The sequence below is a fragment of the Salmo trutta genome, chromosome 14 (assembly GCF_901001165.1).
Source record: "Salmo trutta chromosome 14, fSalTru1.1, whole genome shotgun sequence".
Classification (NCBI taxonomy): domain Eukaryota; kingdom Metazoa; phylum Chordata; class Actinopteri; order Salmoniformes; family Salmonidae; genus Salmo; species Salmo trutta.
The window spans coordinates 58,079,819-58,085,981 of record NC_042970.1 but is presented as its reverse complement, the minus strand read 5'-3'; positions in this window follow the sequence as shown (position 1 = coordinate 58,085,981).

Below are 6,163 nucleotides of genomic sequence, written 5' to 3'. Positions count from 1 at the left end.
CAACCCTGGCGTTGCAAACACCATGCTCTACCAACTGAGCCACACAGGACCATTATAGATAGCTTCCTTTTTCATCAGTGCTATGACTATAAGGCTGGGGGTTTTCTTTTTGGGTCATGTGAATTGGAAACACTCCTGGCCTAAGGTGGATCAAACCCTTTTAAACTACCACAAACTTAGTTATTTTTAATTTCAACTTCAATGGACAACACACTCTGTAGTGTAGCGAACTACAATAGCAGGGCTGAGCGTTATGCAAAAAATGGTTACAATGTCTTTAAATATGAATTTCACTCTATAAACCAACAATGTTAAGCATGGGACTTTCACATTTTTTTAAAGACAGACAGGTTTCAATGTAGAAAAGTATTTTACACTATACACAGTAGACTTTGTAACAATGCTTTTTTTAAATGTTTCATAAAACATATTATTTCATAATCTGACCTAGTGTTCTTCTGTAATTATTCATTATTTTAAGTCTTACTCCAGTGTTCTTTTCACCTCATTTAATACTTAATTTACTCAATAAAAGGCACATCTCCATAGGTCCAGGTATCCTCATGATTTGGCACAAGTGGGGGTGAGCCTTTCCTCTTTTGTTCTCTATTGTGCTTCTATTGTTGAATTTGTATTTTTTTTTTACCAGAAACATTTGTGAATAATCACCAACAGTGGAAATAAAATAAATTACAACATTACTGGACCAACAAACTGGCTGACTAACCTTTTCACGAACTTCTGTATCTCTTGGCCTTGGGTAGCAGCATTAGATAATTTAATCTTTCTGTGCCAAACACATATATTCAGTGAGTCTAAATTATTATTGTTAGCTGCTGGCTGCATCAATCTAGCTCGCTAATGTTAACTGAAGATAACATTAGTACTTTTAGAGGAAGACCAACCTATAGCTATATAGAATATCCAAAATTATTTTATTAACACACACCTTGTTTTCCAAGAAATTATGTGCTCACTCTCTCGTGAGGCAGGTGTCATGACTGTCCTGATCAGGTCAGGTTACAGGAGACCACAACCCTACAGATTATCTCTCACCCCCAACAGAGGAGGAGAGATCTAGGGGTCTGAAGATGTGGGGTTTTATGACCCCTCACGCCCATGATAAATCTTAGGCCACTGACAAAATTCCTTTGTCCTCTCACTATGGAGAACCAGCCTCAGAACATTAAACATGCAATAAAGGGACTTTGGAAAATGGTTTCCGTCAGCCACAATGGTGGTCATGACGATAGATGGAATATAAAAATGTATGTCATTTTTGTTTTGTTATTAAAGGTTAATAGATTACGTTATTACGAAAACATTGTAACTTTAAGAGTTTTCCCAGTATATGCCTGATGTTTATACATTGTACGTTGTGTGGAAAATGTCCAAATCAAAGAGAATGTTTTGGTAAAGATGAAATGTGAAGTTAGTTGTCTAAAATTGGATTTGAGTAAAATCTAGACCTTGCCTCTTAACTTGGTACGCACAGAGAATTGCCCTAAAGGCGGTTACGCCCACTTCTGACCCAAGGGTATTAGACATGGGAGTTAAGAATGAACAGATCAGACTAAGTGACCCAAGCTGCAGCCGAGGTCTAAAAAGTCAACGAACCCTAAAACGCAACACAAGGAAGAAGACAAAGAAATATTTTTCTACCCACGCTATGGATGAGTAGCCGTGTCTAAGCGGGTGAACTGAAGCTGGAACACCTGGCCTACACTCCCCATCGAATCGTGGTATCTACGCTGTTTCATTCCTACGCTGTGAGCTCTGAGCTACAGAGCTTTCTGTCCTCAGAAGACCCCTATCAGAGCAAGGGCGAGGAATCAGACCACTAAGCCAAAAGAACACTGACATCGTGAGGACAACCAGAGAGTTGCGCCGGAGAAGTGCGTCATTGAGAAGCCTAAACGACCCACGCGGAGCTTCCCATCTGAGACCTCCAACACGTAATTACATCATTATATTCTGACCCATAAGAGCGGCAGTTCGGGGCAAGGCTAGGGTTAAAATAAGCATAGCTGACGAATGCACCCAAATGTATATTTCTCTCATGTACTTTCTCTTTTTCTCTCTCTTTTAAATCCCCATTTTGGGTAACACGCGCCATAGTGTGTTGGCCCGTTATACTAAGTCCTAATCAATAGCCTAGACTGTGTTTTGTGTATCTTTTTTCATAATTTTAGCTTTCTAGGAAATAAATAATCAACTAAGATTGGTGTGGTAAGAACTCATTGGTGGGACCCGGGTCCGTGCAGATTCGCGGATTATGCGACGTTCAGAATGAGACTGTAGAGGAAATTGATTAATTGGCGACTGTTGTAAAATCTATATTCTGATATTCTTTGAGTTAATTTGGGAAATAGAAACTCAGTAAAACTAATGAGTTAATAATTGCTTGATTCATTTAATCACGCAATTAGAAACCTTTAATCATTCGATGAGCAACAGTCGTCACATTAACTAATACAACGTCACGACACAGGCAGGCAGGAGAGGAGTGTTGTCAGTAGTTGCCAAAGCCACAAAGTCAAAGTTGTCTATATCATAAAAATGAGGCTCTGTAGCAGTCTGTAGCTAGTGACTGACAATTGACTGTGACTGACAAGTGAATCTACTTGTTGCAGCGAGTGTTGGGGTTACCATGTGTAATCTCAGGGACAGGGTTGTATTCACTAGACATAGAGGCACACGGGCAGAAATTGGGGGGGAAGTACTATGTCAACTTGTCCAATAAGAAAAACCTGCTTTCTTTTGTTGCAAAACATTTATAGGTTTTTCTATGATGTGAACTAATTAATATATCTATGCCATATTTTTTTTATGGGAACATTGGTGGGGCAAACTCAATCAAAAAAGCGAATATACATCGAAACCACTACACTACACACTGATTGCACCATAATTGTAACGTGTGTTCTGGGAGTCGGGAAGCAAGTTCCGGGAGTGAATAATTTAATAAATTAATGAAACAATACAAAACAAGAAACACGAACAACGCACAGACATGAAACTGAAACAATAACGCCTGGGGAAGAAACCAAAGGGAGTGACATAAAAAGGGCAGATAATCAAGGAGGTGATGGAGTCCAGGTGAGTGTCATTAGGCGCTAATGCGCGTGACGCTGTGTGCAATAATCAGCAGCCTGGTGACCTAGAGGCCGGAGAGGGAGCACACGTGACAGTAATAACCAACCCCATAATGAGTTTTGAGCAACACACACAAATGTTATAACATTTGAGCTATGATCAGTTTATAGGCTACTTCCCTCTTATTGCATGGAAAACCATGGTAGTTGAGCATACTTTTGTAGGGTAAAGTTTATTTGACTTCAGAATCAATTTCAGCATCAGTCTACAGCATTGCTAATCACAGTGCCATCCGTTTTGTCACCAAAGCCCCATATACCGCCCACCACTGCGACCTGTATGCTTTCGTCAGCTGGCCCTCGCTACATATTCGTCGCCAGATCCACTGGCTCCAGGTCATCTACAAGTCTTTGCTAGGTAAAGCTCCACCTTATCTCAGCTCACTGGTCACCATAACAACACTCAACCGTAGTACGCGCTCCAGCAGGTATATCTCACTGGTCCTCCCCAAAGCCAACACCTCTTTGGCCGCCTTTCCTTCCAGTTCTCTGCTGCCAATGACTGGAACAAATTGCAAAAATTGCTGAAGTTGGAGACTTATATCTCCCTCACAAACTTTAAGCATCAGCTATCTGAGCAGCTTACCAATCGCTGCAGCTGTACACATCCCATCTGTAAATAGGCCATCAAACTATCTACCTCATCCCCATATTGTTTTAATTTACATTTTTGCTCTTTTGCACACCAGTATTTCTACTTGCACATCATCATCTGCACATCTATCACACCAGTGTTAATTTGATAACTTGTAATTACTTCGCTACTATGGCCTATTTATTGCCTTACATCCTTATGCCATTTGCACACACTGTATATAGACTTTTTCTATTGTGTTATTGACTGTACGTTTGTTTATTCCATGTTTAACTCTGTGTTGATGTTTGTGTCGCACTGCTTTGCTTTATCTTGGCCAGGTCACAGTTGTAAATGACAACTTGTTCCCAACTGGCCTACCTGGTTAAATAAAGGTGAAATAAAAAAATACAAATACAAATATCATAAACAAGCACTCTTTTCATGAAATAATACAAGTTGGGCATAAACTAATATTTTACAGCCTCTCAAACCTGATTCTGGGGTCCATTCTTCATCGTTGTTACAGTCCTCAAGCTCACTGTCCTCACTACCAGAGGGTATGATCCTAACTGCTTGATTAGGCTCCTTTCACCCATAGAATGTCCCTGTGTCCATTGCCTGTGAATGTCAGGGGATATGTTGGCACATTTCTTTTTACATCAAATTACATGTCTTTCATTGAGCATGATACTGAATTGCCCTGAAAAGTAGCCTAACTGCACAACATGGCACTGAGGCAGTTGTAAACAAAACCCTGTTCTCAACTGGCCTGCCTGGTTAAATAAAGGTGAAATACACTGCTCAAAAAAATAAAGGGAACACTAAAATAACACATCCTAGATCTGAATGAATGATATAATCTTATTAAATACTTTTTTCTTTACATAGTTGAATGTGCTGACAACAAAAATCACACAAAAATAATCAATGGAAATCCAATTTATCAACCCATGGAGGTCTGGATTTGGAGTCACACTCAAAATTAAAGTGGAAAACCACACTACAGGCTGATCCAACTTTGATGTAATGTCCTTAAAACAAGTCAAAATGAGGCTGAGTAGTGTGTGTGGCCTCCACGTGCCTGTATGACCTCCCTACAATGCCTGGGCATGCTCCTGATGAGGTGGCGGATGGTCTCCTGAGGGATCTCCTCCCAGACCTGGACTAAAGCATCCGTCAACTCCTGGACAGTCTGTGGTGCAATGTGGCTTTGGTGGATGGAGCTAGACAAGATGTCCCAGATGTGCTCAATTGGATTCAGGTCTGGGGAACGGGCGGGCCGGTCCATAGCATCAAAGCCTTCCTCTTGCAGGAACTGCTGACACACTCCAGCCACATGAGGTCTAGCATTGTCTTGCATTAGGAGGAACCCAGGGCCAACCGCACCAGCATATGGTCTCACAAGGGGTCTAAGGATCTCATCTCGGTACCTAATGGCAGTCAGGCTACCTCTGGCGAGCACATGGAGGGCTGTGCGGCCCCCCAAAGAAATGCCACCCCACACCATGGCTGACCCACCGCCAAACCGGTCATGCTGGAGGATGTTGCAGGCAGCAGAACGTTCTCCACGGCGTCTCCAGACTCTGTCACGTGCTCAGTGTGAACCTGCTTTCATCTGTGAAGAGCACAGGGCGCCAGTGGCGAATTTGCCAATCTTGGTGTTCTCTGGCAAATGCCAAACGTCCTGCACGGTGTTGGGCTGTAAGCACAACCCCCACCTGTGGATGTTGGGCCCTCATACCACCCTCATGGAGTCTGTTTCTGACCGTTTGAGCAGACACATGCACATTTGTGGCCTGCTGGAGGTCATTTTGCAGGGCTCTGGCAGTGTTCCTCCTGCTCCTCCTTGCACAAAGGCGGAGGTAGCGGTCCTGCTGCTGGGTTGTTGCCCTCCTACGGCCTCCTCCACATCTCCTGATGTACTGGCCTGTCTCCTGGTAGCGCCTCCATGATCTGGACACTACGCTGACAGACACAGCAAACCTTCTTGCCACAGCTCGCATTGATGTGCCATCCTGGATGAGCTGCACTACCTGAGCCACGTGTGGGTTGTAGACTCCGTCTCATGCTACCACTAGAGTGAAAGCACCGCCAGCATTCAAAAGTGACCAAACATCAGCCAGGAAGCATAGGAACTGAGAAGTGGTCTGTGCAAAACCACTCCTTTATTGGGGGTGTCTTGCTAATTGCCTATAATTTCCACCTGTTGTCTATTCCATTTGCACAACAGCATGTGAAATTTATTGTCAATCAGTGTTGCTTCCTAAGTGGACAGTTTGATTTTACAGAAGTGTGATTGACTTGGAGTTATATTGTGTTGTTTAAGTGTTCCCTTTATTATTTTGAGCAGTATATATATTTTTTAAGAGTGTTGGGATGCAGCCCATACATGTTCTTAGTGCATACATGTTCTTAGTGTAATCTTGCATTA